General features: G+C 38.3%; 1 protein-coding gene across 5 annotated transcripts in view; it reads right to left on the reverse strand.

The window, feature by feature from the left end:
* The window catches only part of MBNL3 (muscleblind like splicing regulator 3), a 135,781-nt gene extending 119,431 nt beyond the window's left edge, over positions 1-16,350 (reverse strand). For 2 of the 5 annotated variants that reach the window (XR_002122249.1, XM_019627468.1), the window contains exon 1: positions 16,232-16,345. The gene's annotated coding sequence lies outside the window, so the exon portion shown is untranslated. Of the gene's footprint in view, positions 1-15,306; positions 15,487-16,231 lie in introns of those variants that run through there. The other 3 variants (XM_019627469.1, XM_019627466.1, XM_019627467.1) reach the window with 3 other exon arrangements.
* Positions 16,351-20,591: the final 4,241 nt, after the last annotated feature.

The raw sequence follows: 20,591 nt of genomic DNA on the forward strand, positions 1-20,591 counted from the left end.
CCACCCACCCCCGCACTCCACCCCTGAACATGTGGCAAAATAAACACAGTTTGGGAAATGCTGGTTTAGATAATTATTACCTTTACAATAACTTCAAAGATTTAAGTTTTTCAACATGTCACAAAAATTGCATCATTTTCCTTTTTAAAGTAAAAAGAATTTTCAGAACCTGAAAGCAGCAAACCTTTCGATTTGAGTAGATTTATCAAACTAGACATTATAAACAAGGCTTACATTAAAGATATTTTGTACCAATAATCATCAGCTTCTGAGAAAGGAAGAACAAAATACGTTCTAGAAGAGAGAATTGGGGGTGATTAAAATGAGGGGAATTTAATCTGAACCTGAGGTTTATTTTTTAAATTACCTGTTAAAATATAAAATTCAAACAAAACTGAAGTTGCCAGATGCAACACAGGGAAGGTGTTGCCCATGTTAAAATTTCTAACTTCATGAAGGACTGACACTGAAATTTAGTGTAAAGGGAAATCATAGAATAAAAGTCCATCCTTGGAAGTTATATTTGAATCCTCATTATTTTTTATAGCTTTCCGCATCTTCTCTTTCATTTCCATTCAGCCTGAACTATAGAAAGATGTCAGTCACATTTTCACTAACTCAGTAGCACTGTCTCGTCTCTAAAGCCATTTAAAAACAATCTTACAATCTTATCTATTATTTTGGCAGAATTCCACTCTCTTTTTTTTTTTTTTTGGTTCAAACCTATCCCGGTTCTTTCATTACAAGCTTAATCCTGTACCTTAATGGCAAAAAGAATAAACAACAGAGTTCTTCATGGATTACTTAATCAGACTGCCCAATAATACTGTGCATATTAATAGAGATCCTGAGCAAGTAGGGAAGGCACTCAATACATATTTGGTGATTTCTAGACACTTCTTATACTGTACATTTGATGAGTCAAATTAGGATCAAAGATCAAATTCTGCTTCACATCTACCTCCTTGTCAGCCAGTAAGCATATCTAAGTCATTCCTACCCTATAAACAACAAAACTCCTCCCCTAGATCCTATTTCATTGTGAAGTTCCAACATTTCTCATCTTTATTCATAAAATATCTCACAAGGGTAATCATTACCACTTTCATTTCCCAACTGTTCATTTACTCCTCAACCCTTGAAAGTGGCTTCTGGTCTCTAAAATATCACAAACGAACTCTTACATACCAAAACCAGTGGCCTCAACTTACATAATTCTTGTGGTATTGGTTGTTTGCCCCCCTCTTCTGGAAACTTCCTTTCTCCTTTGCTGCTGTGACACACAAATTCCTCCTCTGGTGCTCTTCTTGGGCTACCTTGGCCACTTCTAGGGTTAAGAAACTGACTCCCAAGGTCTTGCTCTTTTATTTTCTCTGCATTCTGGACAAGTTTAATCCAACTTTGCTCTAGATGTCTCTACATAGCTGCTTCGGCAGCACTTTCACGCAACACCATTTCACACTCCTGACTCTTCACTTTTCATCCACTCGTCATCCTTTGGTATTTCATATTCTGCTGCAGCGCTATCCACCAGATAGCCAAACCAGTCTGTTCTATCAAGATGAGTAAGAGATTAATGTTGGCTTGACTTATAAGGAAATAAATTTCTTCACTGATGGAAGGGGCACACTATGGATCATGAGGTCATGATATACTCCCCAAATGATGAAGGGAATGTGACTAGACAATGAAGAAATGGTTGCGGTATGAGGTTGCATTAAAATGTTAGCAAAGGGGCTGGCCAAGGGGCATGATGGTTAAGAACTGGCTTGGGATGCCAGAGGGCCCCGGTTCGGATTCCACATATGAGGGCCAGTGACACTGCCCTCCACAGCTAAGATGCTGAACAACAGCTCAACCTGGAGCTGGGCTGCTGTGAGTCGCCGGCGACGGCGTAGGCTGCAGCCCCTGTGGCAGTGGGTTGCCATGGGCTACCGTGTGTAGCCAGCAGCCAGCGTGAGCGGCCGTCCAGAAGCCGGCGACTGATCTGCCTCGCCCGGGAAGAGCACAATGATGGTGCCAACTTGGGCCAGTGAAGCAACGTCCTCCACAACTAGACTGAAGAACAAAAGGACAGCAACTTGTCTGTTCCCCTTCCCCCAATTCCCCAGCACTGTTCCCATCCCCCCAATTCCCCAATAAAAATCTTTTAAAAAAATGTTAGCAAAGAATTGAAGGTGCAATTTTAGCCTGATACCTATTAGATGCCAAAGAGAGTATTTGCCTGGCTAGAACCAATTGTATTTCATAGTTAAAGGAAATTTTGCCATAACAAAATGAAAGCAGCTAGCAGAGCATATGGCATACAGTAATTGTTCAATAAATGTCAGTTGACTCTAAATAAATACCTATTATAGGACACTTTTATTGGGTGTAAAAATGGTTGTTCAAATTTTAGTCCTATATATAAACCCCTGCCTACAGATATTAAGATTGATTTAAAAGTATAGCACATTCCTGCAAGTGGAGATGGTAGTAAATTCTGCCACCTAAAAACTCCAAGAGCCAATGTCACCCTGTGTGGACCTCCTAGCACAGAGAAGTATCAAGGGAAGTCACGGGCTTCTGACATCTCATGTGGTTAAATCTACGCCACTATTTACAGCAAGCAAACCAGAAAGGGACCTTTAATGACCAAAAAAAGCAATGGTTGTTGACTTTATTTTCTAACTTCCTATTTCCTAAGTCTGTCCTGCTGCAGGAAGCTAATAACAGTATGAAATCTCAGAGTCCTGGATGTGTGCGTCATTACATTCCCTTTATAGGGATACAAGGAAACCCAAGTTATTTTCACTTAAAAACAAACAAACAAACAAGCAAGCAAACAAACAAACCTCTCATTTCAAGAAGGTTTTGTTTTGTTTGAATTATTATCCAACGTAAGGAACAAAATGAGCCAGAGCTCCTCTCCTGGAACTAAGATTATCCGGTTTTTCTTTTCCTTAATCCAAATCATTGCAAGCTTCCTGAAAGTGCTAACGGTTGTAATTCTTAGAACCAAGGGGCTTTCCTCACGTATCAGTTCGGACAAAAAGCTGCCAACAGCAATACCAACATCTTAGTTTCCTTTTGGCCAATACAACTCCATGAAAATGAGAAATACGGACTAAGGGATTATCTAAGCAAAAGACCAGCAAATCTATTATGGAATCTCTTCCTTTCCTTCTTCCTTCTTCATTCTAGAAGACAGTTTTTCCTCACAGTCTCCTTGCCTTCTGAGGAAAATTTTCACTCATGATAAACAAAATAAACTCCCCTGTCAAAGATCTTGAGGTCTGTGTATACCTTAAAGTTTTAAATGGCAGATTTGTTACACAAAGGATCATAGTATTTCACAGACTGAGGAAAGCTAGAATGCTATGTAAAATGAATGATAGCTTAGAGTTTCGTTGGCCTCAGCACATCTTCTTACATAACTTTTTCTTATCCCTATTAATGTGCCAAGTATTCCATAGCAAAAAACCTAGAAGGCTGAAGTGAAAAAAGTAGCTGACGCCCCAAACCAATGACTAATTGTGTTTGCCTGAAACACAATGAGCCATGTGCTGATTGCAGCTGAAAATCCTGAATAACTCACATTTAAACTTCCCACACTTTATGCTACCTACTCCATGCTACTCTGTAAATGTTTATGGTGAAATAGACGCTATAGGCAAAGTAATCCTCTGGCCTAAAAGCATACATATCAGTGCTTTCTAAACAGCTTTAACAAACAGAATAAGAAATTGTTAAAACATGTCACCACTCCCAGGATTTGGAAATACGTGCAGGTTCACCCATTAACATTTTTTCGTTTTTATCATCATGAATAGAGTAATGTATATAACCTTTTTTGGTGATGGTGTAACACTTTACTATGGTGCTTAATTTGTTTTACATCTCATTTCATAAATTGATTGGTAATTACACAACCATTAAATGTGTAAGTCTTTTTCTATTCTTAAGTTTTAAATATGGTATATCTGGAGAGGGAAGTAACTCATTTACAATGACAGAGCTTAGTTACCAGCTTATTAGAGCTGCAATTATATTTTATTTTCAGAGCAGTAACTTAAGTTTAACATTTAAATGTCTATAATGAAAAGCCTAATTGCATTTCAAATTCTCAGAGCTGAGAAAGCAGCAGTGCTTTGAGGCTCTGGAGCATGTCCACAGGAAGAGACCTTTGGGAATGAAGCCAACATGTACAGTGATAAAAGAGATTTAATGGAACAATGGGGAGGGACCCGGTGGGGGTTGAGGACAGGATCCTTTCCTACTAGAGATATAGCAGTACCCCAGAAGGTAATATTTTCCTCCCAACAATTATTTAAATCAAACGAATATTATCCAGACTTCTAAGGATATTTCCAATCTTCTAATGGATTATACTCAGTACTTCATGTGAGTGAATCTTTCTTTCCTACTACTAGGCTTAATTCTCATCAGTACAAAAAAGCAATTAGAAAGGCCATGTGGCTATTGTCTTCTTTATTTGTATAACCATTCCCATCCATATCCCATGTATAGTTAACAGACTCAGCTTATGCCACCCATCCACAATAGTAAAATTCATTTTAATGTGTGCTTTTGTGCACTGCAGAAAAAAATAGCCATCCACAGCTTTTCTTCCAATGTACGAGTATAGTAAATATGTATATTTATATTTATTTAAAAATCAGCTTTCTTCTTACAAACATATTCTCTCAATGTGACCATTTATGATTTGTAAAAACCAAAACTAATTTTTGAACTCTTTTAATTTACATTTAACTCATCCTAAAATAAGGTGGGATTTTCTTGTACATTTAATTTTTTTTGATAATTCTTTTGCTGCTAGAAGCACCTCACACCCAGACACTCCAAGATTTTTGGCGGTGGTGGTTGCTGTTGTTGTTTTTCCTAAGATGCCATTTTTTGGCTTCTGTTCCTAGCTAGCATTATTTTCTGTCTCATGTTCTGATAATACCACTTGGTAAGTACATAAGGCTTACCTAATGTGCTTACCTAATCCCCTAAGGACTACAAAATACTATAGACATTAAATCTTATAGCATACTTAGCATAGCAATATGTCTCACATCTTAGTTTGAGAAACAGATACATAACTGCAAAGGTACTTAACCAACATCACTCAGTATGTCAGCAACCAAACCCCCAGCACTCCTTGACCACCTCCCCCTCAGAAAAAGAGGAGAAAACATTTCTGACCTAGTTTGAAATAACATTCACTAAAACATTTACTTTTAAACCTTTTGACAGCAACCAATAGTAAGAAACAAATTTTACATCCTAAGTACATATGCGAGTGGATTTGAAATAAGTCTGACCAAAAATACCTAACCTTACTACATGATGCATTCCGATGTTTTCTTATTGTCTATTTTATTCAAATTTGTTTAAAAGAAGCACCAGACACAATCTACTAAATGGATTTCATTATGCACTAATGAGTTTTTGCCCACCACTTGAAAACTACAATGATAGAACAAATAGGCTTTTCTAACACCACAAAGTAATGTTGTTGGCTCCACATAGAGTAGGGTAAATCTTAACTAATTTTGATGCTACTTGTACACACTGTATGTAGTACATGAACCTGAACCAGCCTGATACATATTTTTAGATAACCTATAAAGAAAGGGTTTGCTAAACAAAATAAAGATGTCAAAAAGCTGGAAGAGGTGTTTAACTAACACTTAGAAAAAAATACTTCTAAGGTTTTTGAATAATTATTTAAATGCAGCTCTGTTGCTAATTACCCATGAGTGTTAATATTCAGGCCAATAGGACATTGACTTAGAAAACCCTTGTTTTTGCTTACTCTAAAAATTTTATAATCAGGATATTGTCTTTAATTTGAGCTAGCAAATTTTTAGTGTATCTTAACATTCAAATTCAGGAATGTTCAAAAGATAAAAGCATGTTTTAAAATATGTATTTTTGGTTCATCCAGTCACTTTTTTGTTTTTAAATCTGCTCATGGCATCATCTAATAACAACAACAGCAAATGGGTATACAGTACATTTGTAGTGTTTTAAACTTCAGAAAACTTTTATTTTGTGAACTGGTAATGACGGGCAATCCTTGGATTACTGGATATTTAAAGCATTTAATGACATTTTCCAGACCCCAAAATGAAACTTAATATTTGGTTTCTTCTGCATGTGACAGATTACTCAATCCCATGAAGAAATCCAGGTGTTTGGCCTATAATGATTGCCTGTATTTTAGAGGTCCGGCCCACCCCTGCCATCCCCCACCAAATTTGGAAGATATGAACAAAATTAAAATTTCAAGGTAAAGGACCAAGCCAAGTTCTGGAGTGGGGGTGTCACACAACCTCCTTTATGTAGAAGTATTCACTAAAGATCCTAGAACAGGTGTTTATCTTTTATAAACATGTAACATTTTGGCAAATTGAAGGCTTAGGAAGTTAAGGGAGTGAAGGACAGGCCAGGAAGTCAGGAAGTCAGGAATTCCTAGATGTGAACCTAATCTTGATCTTATTCTGTTTTTGCTCTAAATCAATGCCAAACTCTTCACACCTCAGCTGCTTTATAGCAGGCAAGAATTACATGGGGGGACAAAACTGTTTCCTTAGGTTAAATGGTTAATATTACAGCCCTCAAAGGTACTTCCACGAAAGGCAAAGCACCCTCCATGTATATTATTTACCTTCATTATATTAGGGAATCAAACTGGAGTATCTGTGTCCTGCTAAACTGACCTTGAAAAGAGATAATTCTTTCCATTCAATTCCTGTCCATTTTAGCAGTGATCAGTTATACAACTAATTAGGGAATTCATTCCTATGATTTTAAAGGGTTTTTCTGACAAATTTTTTTTATTTCATTTTTTAAAGTATATATTTTTTTCAGTTACAGCAGACATTTAATATTATTTTATATTAGTTTCAGGTGTACAGCATATGGTTAGGCATTTATATAATTTATGCAGTGATCCCCCCCGGGTTAGTCTAGTACCCACCTGGCACTATACATATTTAAGGTAGATCTAACACCTGTGAGTTGAATATTTTCAGGCAATTAATACTTGGCAAGTTCAGGGCCTTCATCTTTATTTGTCCCCTCTCCACAAATGAGTTAATAACCTAAAGGAAATGCCCTCCTCACCCAAGTCCTGCTTTGGCAACTGATGGAAAAGTTAATTGCTCCCCATCATGAAAAGAAGCTCCCTTTTCCATGCCAGGAGGCACCACATCACTACCTAGCTCTGCCCATGCTGCTATGGGCTCTTCAAAAGGCAGGACGTGGTTTCACTTTCTCCTCACCACTTCATGATAAAAGCACCCCGGTCTCTTCCTCTTCGTTTCACTTAATGAATGGTCCTCTCTCCCTGGATTTGGACTGTTAGCCTTCCCAACCAGTCATTAACTGGCAGTAAATGCCCTCCTCAGCAATCACTATTGTGTAAATAGAGCTATAAACTTTTGAAGGCTGGTGCAATCCCAGACCCTAAAACTGCACGTGTGTGTGGGGGGGGTGAGTGGAATCTTGATTGTAAAAGCACTGCCTTCCAAATTAAACTCAAACCACATGATACAGTCCATAAAATATACAAAACATGCAGTCCAGTGACAGATTTATTGTAGCCATACAGAATAAAGCAAAAAAAAAACCCCTCTATATGGAAAACACTGCTACTTTTGACCCAAACAGCCCCCAAAAAGGAAGTTCAAAGCAAATCAGCCAGCTCTGGCCTCCCTAAGTTATGAAGGAGACCAGTGCAACCAGCATTTCCTGTCGTTGCTTGTCACCATTTCTGAGTGCCCCTATCTGAACTGTTTTCTTAGACAGCTAAAAATATTATGGAAATATTACAGGAATAGATGGAAGGCAATAAGGAAGGCTATTATGATCTAGGCTTGAAAGTGAAAAATGTGACTTTTACCAAAAAAATTTTACTTTGCACAGGTAACACAGCCAGTCACTTGAACTTTCGCATTTCATAAATACAGGAATTGATATTACTACATTAATAAAAGTGTCTAGAATCAGGCATTAGTTAGCCTAGTTGTTTTCTATTAATTTAGGATCAATATTCAGAACCACAATTTTCATGCATCTGATTTGTAAGAGATAGAAGTGCTGACTATAATATCCCCTAGAAGAGGGACTAGCTTCTTAAGAGTTGGCCTCTCTCTCTCTCTCTCTCTCTCTCTCTCTCTCTCTCNNCCCCCGCCCTCCCTCTCTCCCTCTTCCTCCTTCTCTCTCTCCATCCCACAACACAATTTATGCAACTTCAATGTATGTGCATGTATGACAGTTCTCTAAGGGAATCACATTTTAGATCCTTTTATCATCATCATCATCATCATCATCATCATCATCATCGTCATCATCATCACAGTCTCTACAATGCATGGAGGTATTCTCATTTTATTCCAGCACTGTAAAATGTCAAGCCCTATGCTACATTTTTCCAGCCTGTCATCTTCTCAATCACAAAAGAGCTTTGGAGGGGGCGTTTCAGTCAAAAAGTAAAACCATTTTGCCCTCATATTATTGCTACATTGAAGCTCTCAGTACATCTGAATTCGGCCCGCAGCAAAATAAAGTTTATCTCTCAGAAAAAGAGGATTAATAAATGGTTAATAAAAGTTAATTAAAAGGGCAGCTAGTTGACCAGTCTAAAGTTCCACCAAACCCCAAGGTCTTTCTCACAGAAAGGCTCTCCCTTGGGGAGCCTGTCAATCTGAGTCCAGCTCAGACCTTAGCTTCAGAAAGGCAGCAGAGTGCTTATTGACAGTCTTTGTGGGCAGCTGAGGCCACCGCTACGCATTTATGAAACAGATCAGATTACGCGGCACCCCCTGTACCCCCCATGTTTTTCTGTATTTTGAAGCCCTTAGACATACAATGTGACCCTGTAATGTGTGCTATTTTACACTTAATACTTCTGGGTGAGCTAATAAGGTTTTCCTTCACGCTATCCAATTACTTAGGAAAAATGTTGACATAAACGAGTTGGGAGTTTAGATTTCTCAAAAAATCACTTGTGAAAAGAAATACAGTCCTCTTCTTTGGTATCCTCATCAATCACAGACACCAAGAATTTTGAGAAACATCAATGCATCCTTTAACAAAATAGCACCCACAACTGGACTATTTATTGCACGCCTACTTTTCAGAGGACAAAAATGCAAACTCCACCTGGACACTAAGGTGAAATGTGATCTCCATCACTGTGCCGTGGGTCTTGTTGAGTGTGTGTCTATATATTTTAAATAGAACTCAGAAAAACCACTATATAGTTCATGAATCCAATCATAATAAAGCATACACCTTAATATTATGTGACAATCTCATTTTCTCAGTTTGTAAAGCAAACAACTGAGGAATTATACTATGGGATATATGCCCAAGCTAATATTATGCACAGTGCTTTTGTTTTGCTTTGTTTTGTTTTCCTGCATAAAGGTTGAAGACTACAAAACAAAAGGTGAAATGCAAGCTCTCTGGTTCTTCCATTCTCTTGTTTTTGCTAACAGGCCACCCCCCCCAAAAAAAAAACACTCTCTTGTTTTTCTTCATGCTGCTACATAAGGGGAGACTGCTAAAGCTGTGCCTAAAGAGTAATGGTCCTCTGGACACAAAAGATGATTGTGGTGGATCTGAAATGGCAGCTCTTGTCTCCTCCACCGTGCGGACTTTGCTTTCTAGATACAGTAAAAAGAGGAGCTATTCATACCTGTATCTTGGTAAACAAAAACCTATGCAAATTCAACCTCTAAATGGGCAATCAGCGTTTAACTGAAAATGAGACAGCTCCCAATGTCCATTTTGGTTTTGGTCTGTGACTTCATCCCTTTCTAAACTGTACATGGCACGAGGCATCTGAGTCACAGTATTTCTTATTTTGTTCCTTTTTTATTTGGTGAAACGGTTTCAAGAACTGTTTCTATGTGACTTCTTGTTGAAGACTGGTTCCCTTTGGATTTGCAGGAGATATATTAAATGCAATTACAGGTGACAGAAAAACAGCAGCTGGCTGTCAGGCCAATCCTCAAGGTCTCAGTCCAAAGTTTGACATTGCTTGCTTTCCTCTGGATTTGTTAGAGTTAGTTGCTACAGTGGCCTACAGCAGGACATTCAACCGAGTGTTTAGTCTGTTTGTTGTTGTCGATGATGACATTTTTGTCAATAAAAATAGAGATACTGCTACTTGAAGTCACAGGAAGGATGTTCATAAAATACAAGTTCAAGTTAGAAAGACTAATTCTTCCATTTATGTGACAAACCTTTACTGAGTGCCTACTATGTGCCAAGCATTGGGGCTATCAGGTAAGGAGATCCAGTAACCTTCCTAATAGGAAGCTGCTCATACTTGTACATTTAGGAAAACCTAAATAAGCCTGAAGAAACCTTTCTCAAATTTCCACACCAGTTGCGGGAAATGCCAACAAGCTCAGGGTTAAAAGAATCGGATGGGGACAATTTTAAGCCAATTTGAGTGATCCAAAATGGAAAACAAGATCCAGCAAACTGTCAGTCTCTAGGATGCTCCCATGTTTTAAGGAGATCAAACTGCCTGCTGAAGTCTCTAGTGCCAACCCCCTGAATTTCTGTTCAGACTGCTTTTCTCAATTGGAAGCCATCTCTTTCTGGGCTGTTGTAGTTCACTCACTGTGTGGGCATTAAAATAAACAAACAAGCAAACAAACAAACACTGATGCCTAAAATTGGAAACAAATCATTCCCTCTACTCATGAGACAACTTAATTCTGATGGAAGTAGGACTTGAGAGTCCTACTTTTATTTTTTAATAAAATACTTTATATTTTATATTTATATTAAAAAATCCTACTTTAATATTTTAACAAGCGTGCCAGATTGATTCCTAAAACTCTAATCAGGCTCCTTTTTTCCTCTTCACACTTTGTTCTTATGGTTGTTATAAAGAGTAAAGCGTTCTGGGATTCCTGTGCTTGAGTTTCTTGAAAAGCATCATATACATATAAAGGGAGAATATACATCTATGTCATGTATGTGTGTATGTGAATTTACATAATATACATGTATCTATACATATAATATATATGCATCTATGTGAATATATATATAATATACATATATACACAGGTGCATTTTGTATATTCACATGCATACATACATATAAGACACACACACACATTTAAATCAAGCTTCCTTTATTCCTGCTGCTTCTTGAATTATGAGCAATGTATCCTTTTTCTGACAATGAACTACCTGGAGTTGAAAATTCAGAGCCCCAGCTCTTTTACTGAGCCTCAGAGAGATATCGCTTAATACAAACATATATTATAGTTTATTGTGAACCTTTTTTCTTTCATTCTTAAAATTGGAGGAATGCTATTAAAAAAAACGGTCTTTTCCTATAAACCTCCATGGAGAAATCAATGAATAGCTGTATAAATTGTTCTAAAATGACACATGTGCACATGCATTTTGGGAATATATATATATATATATATATATATACACACACTATATATATATAATATATAATATATATATTATATATAATATATATAATATATGTATATGTATAAAATATAAAATATATAATATATATAAAATATATAATATATAATATATATAAAATATATATAATATATAATATATATAAAATATATATAATATATATAAATAAAAATAATGTCCATCTTCCCAGCTTATATCATTTTCCCCATCAATCTTTTAAAAACAGTCAATTTAGTATGAAGTAGAACTAAAGTGATGGATTTATATTGTGTCTGTATTAGAATTATTTGGCAAAAAATATTTTCTGATCCCTTTTAGGTCACATGGAAGTTATTAACACCTGATAACATAATTGATACCTTATTTATCCTAATTCTCAAAGTTGCCTTTCCAACATTGTCATTTGGCTGTCTTGAGGCAATATATATATATATATATATATATANTATCCTAATTCTCAAAGTTGCCTTTCCAACATTGTCATTTGGCTGTCTTGAGGCAATATATATATATATATATATATATATATATATATATATGTGTATATATATATATATACATATATATATATATATATATATATATATATATATATATAATTTAAGAAGAGTAGGATGCCATGGAACCATCTTGATTCCTTAAAGTCTAAAAGCCCACATTAATACAGATCTAATTGCTTTCTTTTTGGTCATAATTTGTGTTTGTTTGTTGTTTGGTTGGTTGTTTGGCAATTAAACTACTTGCTCCCAAACACAGTTTATTTTCATACAGGAAAAATGCCTACCTCACTTCGTCTGAGACACAAGTTTCTTTCTATTTTTGAAGTGAGAGCCATATCGCACCCAGGGAGAGGCACACAAATCCCACAAAGAAACAAAACTTCTGATTTCTATTTTCTTGACATCACATCCATTTATAATGGGGGAAATTGTCTGTTCAACCTACTAGACATTGTTATATGAAAACTCAACAGCATGGAAGAACCTTGATGATGTAAAGGTGAGCGTAGCCTTCATGCTCTTTCAGACACTTAATAGTTTTAACATGGCAGCGACCATTATCTAACTTTAATTACAGGATCTAATTACTTGTCCAACATGTACCCTAACTTATTCTTTTCTGCTCTGCCCCAATCCCTGTTTGTAATCCTGTCAGACAGCATTATTTATTTCAAAACAGAAAAATTGTGCCACTTCCTGAATTTATTGTGCTGTAAGCAGGATAAGTATAAAATTTTAAGAATGAAAATCTCCTCACCTCTTCCTTCCCCTCTCTCTTATATATAAAGACAAGTGGGCGGAGAACAAAACTGAACTTCAAACTATATTGTCAGCATCTGCACAGCAGCCCAGACTGTTACTGTTCCAGCACGTGCAGTACTCTGCAGCCTTAAGACAAAACCTTTTTTTCCCCCAAAACTTCTGTGATTACTTTTTTCATACTGTAGAGCTGGTCAGATAATAATATACCTACTGGTCAAAAGGATGAATTACACAAGTGCCTAGAAGTACAATGAGAAGCAAGAGAACCCATTTGAGGCAAATAGAATTCAGGCAATTAGGGGGCTGTACATTTTAACCTACTTTAAATTTTCAGGTTTTTGCAAGTACACAAAAATGCTTTGTATTTAAATTAAAAGCTGTGCACAAAATCTGCTCCTCTGTGAGTTTACAAACTATTCATTTTTCTTTTTAATTCAACATTTACTAAGCACCTACTTTGTGCAAAGCATTGCTTAGGTAAAGGTTGGGTGCGAGGCAATACCAAAGATACTTTGGATATCAGCTCATAATCATAGGTTTTATCCCCCTTAAAAAAAGAGCTGTTGTGAAATGCCTGGCGTGGACAATTGAGGAAAAAAATGGACTTCATAATAGTCCTGGAAATCATTATGAGTGGTTAAAGCAGCAAAGGAAATTAGAGAAGTGAAGTAGCTTTTAGAAGTAGAGCAAAACATGCAATCACCACCTCTAGCCCAGCACTATATCAATTCTATCTCAAAATATTTTTTATAAACTCCTTCACATATGTTTTCATACAAGGTCTCCAATCCTCATTATATGAAACTGCAAGATGTTAACTGACAAAATTTCCTTCTAAGGTCTCTGACACTAGGTTAGCTTGTGTATTCTGACCCCAAGGTTTAGTATTTTCACTTTTTCCCCCCCAAAGGATGCATTTGGTCTGAAGTCATTCAGCAACAAGGCATTGCATCAGGAAGCAAAGCTTATTGAACTGGGATCTAAATATGTAATCACTAAAAATGAGAAAAGTTGCTTATGGTCACACCCCACCCCTTGTAAAACTGCAAGTATCTATTGCTCTACCTGCAGAAATTCTCCTTTCAGACATGAAGCAATGTATTGCCCCACACACTTCTCTCAATGATCATCTGAAAAACTGGGGCAAAATTTATTATGTAGTAAATTCCATTGTAAACAGTTCACTTCTTTCTTTCTAGGCACACTACAGCACCTGCAGAGTTCTCTAATAAGTGCAAAACAATCTCTTTCCCCCCTTCCCAGAAGCTAGCTAAATTTAATAGCAGGACAGTCTGCCAGCCAAGAAACTTCTACTGCTTGGGGAGAAGTATAAAGTGGATAGGGGTGTTATATCAGCTGGGCTATGGGCAAAAGCCCTTTTAGGCTATGTTTAGGGAAGTTTCTATAAGTTGAAGTCATCCCCCCAAAGTACTGCATATTGGAAAAAAATATAAAAGAACTTTAAAAAGTATTTAAACATTTGCATAGGCAAAAGAGAAAATGTGAATATAATCAGAAAAGTCTGAGGTCTCTGGTAAGCCTTATTGTCCCTATGCCTTTCATCAGATGGGGAATATAGCTCAGATGAATTGTATTAAGCATTGATGTGTAGTCATTTGTACAGCTATTTCAACAGTCCGCTTTCCAACCATTCACCCAAAGACTTACTGATTAAACCAGGGAGTCAACATAGTGAAAAACCAGCAATGATTCCAAAATTAAATCTTGTAATAGTTTTGTTCTAATTTAGGTTTTCCCATGAACGTAATACATGTGTACAGATAGGTTGTGGGGACCTGTACTCAATTTACAAACACTAGCAATTTAGAAACATCTAAGAAAAAAGAACTCTAAAAACACACTATCGTCACTACAGCAATCCAACAAATTCACCCCCACTGTTGTATCTATATATACCAATCCATGGACAGCAGTCAGAAAAATGCATAGTTCTACCACAGTAATGATAAAACTACATAAATGAATCACCGAAATGTTAACTTTTGTTGTTCGTCATGATTTAATTTTGTTTTCTTGCAATAAAAGCCTATTATATGAATGCTAAAAACTTAAGTTATCTTTTTAATAGTCTCCTAAAATCTACCCTCATACCCTTCAGATGCTGGTACTAAAGCAAGCTGCCCAAATGTGTTGATTTAGAGCGAGAAAATACAAGGGCTGCGAGGAAGCCGTGGTACTGCTCAGGATATCGCATGACTCTGGAGGGAAATTAGTTGTTAAAAGCATTTGAAACGCCATGCAAGAAGTGTCTTTAAATTAATACATATATATATATATATATATATATATACACACACACACACACACACATACATACATATATGTATGTGTGTATATATATAGTAAAATATACATATATAAAATATATGTGAAGAAGAAAAAGGAAAAAAAAAAACAAGAGGAAGAAAGAGCAAAGCCACCAAATTGCAAAAAAAAGTTGCGGTGCTACTTTTCTTTCTATTTGCCATTTTGAAAACTAAAGTTTAAAAGGCGTTTTATTTCGTCGGCGTCCTAGGAAGACGGCCACTCACGAAACCCAACTTATCTCCGGCCTTACCTTATGCTGCTAGCGCAAACCCAGAGGCTACAGAGTCCTGCTCTCAGCGGCAGGGGCAGCGGTGCATGCCATCTGTTAGCGGCAGAAGCAAAAGCAGCGCTGCGCGAGGTGGCCTCGGTGCCTGGAGAGCCTTTAGCAGGGGTGCATACTGAATGCCGCCATTTTAAAGCAAGGCTCTGAAATCATTAGATATAAGCACATTAAAGCCCGCCCCACCTACAGAACTTCATGGCTGGGACGTGTAACCGGGCTCCAAGTCAGCCGCCGCGGGGTATACAGTGTCAAGCCCAGAGACACGCACACGAGGACTCGCGGATGGAGGCGGTAATCCCTCCGCTCCGCAATGACCCCTAACCCCCCGTGCTGTTGCAAGCCCCCTTTCAGGCCCAGAGGAAAGAATGTTTTCTTTTTTCGACAACACGGGGACCTTTTCCCGGGACAAGCTGGCGGGCTGGGGCTCACGGGGGGCCCCCGCGCCGGCCTCCCCCCTTCCCGCACGCTCTTGGTTCAGTCGGTTTGAAGCGTACCTCAGAGCTCCCCAGCGCCCTCCCGGCGGCGGGCGGCCGTGGGGCTCTCGGCCCGGCAAGCGGCTGCCATGGCAACCCCGGCCCCAACCCCGCCCGGCCCCAGCCAAAGGCGTGCCCTCCACCAGCTGTCCCCTGGCAGAGCCCGCCGACTCGGGAAGCCCGGGCCGGGCGCCAGGTCCGCCCTCGCGGTGCTCTGTGCCCGGCAGTCAGGACACGCTGAGGGGACGGCGCTCGTGAGGGGGACTTTAGGCGCCAAAACGGCAACTCCCGCGAAACTCTGCCAGGCAGCCGAGCCGCGCGCGGGCACCGGAGCGCGGGGCCGCTCTCGGCTGCCCGGCCCCACCCCGGCCTGCCAGGTAGCTCGGCGCACCCCGCCAAGGCGTTGCCGCCATCCTCACCTGGCTCGGAGCGGCGAGTGAGCGGGAATGCGGCTGCGTGCCAACGCTGCGCCCGTGCCCGCCCTGCGCCTGTTCTCTGCCTCCTGCTCGCGGCTCCCAAAGAGCGCCAAAAAGTCGCGCATCTGATCACGCTCCGAGTGTGGGCACTTTCTTCCTGTCGGGCGCTGTTTCGTCGCCAAATATATTCTTTGTGTGGTTCGTTCACTCGTGCACGGTTCTCAGAGAGCGCAGCGCGTTCTTTTTTCTCAAGGGGGTGTGGCGCCTCTCCCCCAAACCCAGCGGCCCAGCCCCCGTCGCAAGTGCTCTTAGTCATTTCATTTTTAAGGGAATTGGGGGAGGGGGGAGAATCATAAACTCAGCTTTTACAAAAGGGAAAACAAACAGCTTGCGCTCATCCCGGGGTGGAGTGGGCCGGGGAAATGCTTACAAAGTTTCTAGAGCTTCAGGAACTGAAGTGCCAATGAAAAATGCAGTGTGGTTCAAAGCTGTAGGCTTATAGTCATTTCAGATACAGGCAAAGTGAAATAAGTAATTTTAAAAATGACCTTAGTCAATAAATATATCGGCTTACTGAAGGAGAGAGAGGAGAGAGAGAGAGAGAGAGAGAGAGAGAGAGAGAGAGAGAGAGAGAGAGAACGGACTCACCAGCTGCTTTCCTGGGTCCTCTCTTTTCTATAAATTACCCCAATCCTTTAGTTCTCTTCAGCAACCTCGGAGAGGGAAATGTTGATCTGTGCGAGTAGTTCCCTTTCTTCAACGGAGTTTGAAGGCTAGGAGGAGCCCTAAGGTAGGGTTCCAGATATTTTTGAATGAGAAATAAACAAAGCAAATACAATTTTATATTTTAATTTAAAAATGTACATCTGGACAGCTAAATTGCAAGTTTCAATTTAATGCAAGTGTAATACGAATAGCAGCTGTCCTTTAACAGGAGACCTACAATAATAAATGCGTGCTTTAATTTTAGGAGGAGAGTTGTAGTTGACAACACACACATGTGCAGGATTCTCGGTGACAAACTTATAGCAATGCATGGTCTGCTTTCCCACAATGAACTGCTTCACTCCCAGGCAGATTTCTACATGCTAGTCAGAAAGTGTAAAAAAACATCACAGGAGCTATTTAAGCAGCAGTTAGGTGAGGAGTGGTGTGAATTCTCAGGTTAATAATATATGTATTTTTAATTATGCTGGACTGATCCAAATAGAATTCTCTGGCTAATTTTGGACAAGAAATCAATCTCTGTTAAATGAGAGATAATAGAAGCAGGATTATAATGGTTAAAAGGAGAACACTGGCACAAACTGTCCTTTCAATAATTGAGGAAATAAAAAAACCATGGCGTTTGGCAAGTTTTGTGAAAGTTATCGGGACAATGTGCAAGGACAGTGTCTGATGCCATTGTAATAATGGGTAGAATCTGCTAGCAGAAATCAAACAAAAGAAAGGAATTTCTGAGTATTTGAAAAAAGGGAATAAAGAAAGACTGATTCTAAACCACCTCTCCCTACCTCCCTTCAAACTTGCCAAATTACCTGCATTATTCTAAAAGTCAAAATTGGCTGACATATAGGAAGTGGCTTTGGCAGTCCAGGAACTACCATAGCTAAAAGTAGAAGGTGTTGGCTACCACAGTAGGCTGGAGAGAAGGGCAAGGCTGAATTATATAACTTTATACCCAACGATCTAACAAACGAGGAACTGTTATCACCGTGCGTCAACAAAGGAGTCTTTATACTAAATATAACTTGGGTCAACACCAGTTATCTTACTTTTCTGTCCACCATTGCAAACCACATCTCATGTGGGACACTCCGGGTCTCCCTAATCCCTTACAAACTGGCTTGATTTTGTTGTTATTGCATATTGAAATAATGGTTTGGTCATAAATTTAAGGTCATAGATAGATCAATTGGCTGGTTCTGGGGATAGCGTAGCTTCAACATTGTCTCTTGCTTGAAATTTCTGACCAGTGAAAAGTTTCAAATAAGACTTTATTATTTTCTATTTTTCACACTGGAGGGGAGAGAAACCTTATAAACAAAATTTAGCCTGGTAACTGTCCTCCTTTTATCCAGGGTGGTGTGACCTGCACAAATGAACCTAGGCGAATTTCCATGCCACCAGGTCACTAGAGAACTTTTCAAAGGTGGTAGGAAATTGCTGTCCCCTCCCCTCAACATTTTAAAAGAACTCATTTGCTCTCTGGGGTGGACTCACCTTGGAATTACTTTCTACATTAGTAGAGTGGTTAGAGCTAGCTAACATTTCCTTTTCTTTTCTTCCCCTTAGGCATGATTGAGGGGCATGACCCAGGAAAAATTGAATTGTGTACTGACTGATCCAATAGATGAGTTATTAAAATAATGCATGTATGTTATAGTCTCTGAATACTTAACACATTCTCCCATTGCATTTTGGGCTAATCTCAGAACCACTTTTCCTGATGGATCTTCAAAGGTCAGTGCCTCACAACACTTGGATTTAAATTTTCAGTGGTGTCCCTCTACCCTAGCCAGTCAAATAGAGGCGTATAAGCAAACATTTAAACACACTCAGGGAACAATCTTTCCGTGCTCTCACTGTGCCTTAATGTTTGAAATGGGCACTTACACATACAAATGTAAGGCTGAGATGGTAGGTTAGGATGTAGCAGCCTTTTAAGTAGCATGGAATAAATATAATGACCTTGGACGCAGGAAAGAATTCTAAAAGTTATGTAATTGTTTAATAACAAAAGCATTATTGTAATTCACAATTAAACAAATGTTGCTGCATTGTTTTCATTTGTTTGTATTTTTTTTTACCTACTCCACCATCTTGAATGGAAATCTTATTTATTTATTTATTTATTTATTTATTTATTAAATTACAGTATATATTTATATTTTTAGTTACATTCAACATTCTATATTATTTTATGTTAATTTCAGTTGTACAGCATAGTAGTTAGACATTTATATCATTTCTGTGTTGCTGTGTTTTGAAGATGCTGGATGGATGAAAAATTAAAGTCTCTCATACATAAGTGCACCATGGTTTGAGGGGTTTTTGAACTTTTAATATATTGTATCAGAATTATCCTTTTACTCCTCTGATAAGGCACATAAATCATTTATTTTTCTTTTTAAAAGCTAGATAATAGATGCTATTGGACATACAGGCAGGATCATGCTATGCACAAAAGTGGAAGGATCTTCCTCCTCTTTTGAACTTGTACAATTATCTCCAACAGCCTACTACTATTAGCAAATGGTACTATTTGCTGCTGCTGTGCTCTAGTGATGGCTCCACAGGCTGCAGCCCCACGACAGCATTTGTGGTCATTCCACACAGAAGTCTATGGTCATTTAAGCGTGGTTAAAGAGCTAGCTACAGGCACTGATTATTCATCCATTTCTGAAATGTCTTTTTCATTCAGAGTTGGGAATTGGGGGGATTTGGTGTTCACACGAAGGTTCTGATTAAATAAACAGAAAAAAGCAGAATCCGCTGGTTTAAAAGATTTAGACAATCAAATAAGTGTTGGCTTCCAAGGTAACCCCTTTGTAAAATGATGCAGACTGTATTTCTTACAGAAGAAGAGATAAAGCAGTAATCGAATAACTAGTGGTATGTTGAAATAGTTGCAAGCATAGATAATAAATTGATCAACAATTCTCAGGTGGTAAAAAAAATTCTGAAATTCAGATTTTTCTTTCACTTGGAAAAAGTTGTCAGAATTATCTGAAGGTGTTCTAATGAACACAGAAGAAAACAGGAAAAATATTAAAGAATCACATCCTCCAAAACACACCTAAACCTGATGGATTTATAAGGTGATTTCCCCCCCAAGCCTTTGAAGAATATTATACAAATTTTCCTTGAGTATTTAAAAGTATGGTATATTTCTTTAAATTATCTTCAGAGTAAAATGTGACAAGAATGATACAGATAAAAATGACACAAAAACATAAAAATAATACAAAAAGTAAGAATAATATAAAAAAGAAAAACATGGCCTATTATCACTTAGGAATGTGATCATTATAATAGCAACCATTTAATGTGGAAATACTACATGCCAAGCACTCTACTAAGAAGCATTTTTCATAAGATAGCTCATTTAATCCTCACAACAATCTCTATAAGGTATATATTATTATGTTTTCATGTTAAGAAAAGGAAAGTGAGGCTTGTCCAATTTAAAGTAACAAAGCTAATAAATGGCAGAACAAGAATTCAAAGTTTATTTTCTCTGATGACAGGGCCTATGCTTTTTATTTCACAGTACTGAATACAGCTGTTATGTGGTCCAGTTGGATTTGAACTCAGACACTTGCTCCTTCTAGTATGCCATACTGCCTTTCACTGATGTGGG

The sequence above is a fragment of the Hipposideros armiger genome, unplaced genomic scaffold (genome assembly GCF_001890085.2).
Source record: "Hipposideros armiger isolate ML-2016 unplaced genomic scaffold, ASM189008v1 scaffold_733, whole genome shotgun sequence".
In the NCBI taxonomy this organism is placed as follows: Eukaryota; Metazoa; Chordata; class Mammalia; order Chiroptera; family Hipposideridae; genus Hipposideros; species Hipposideros armiger.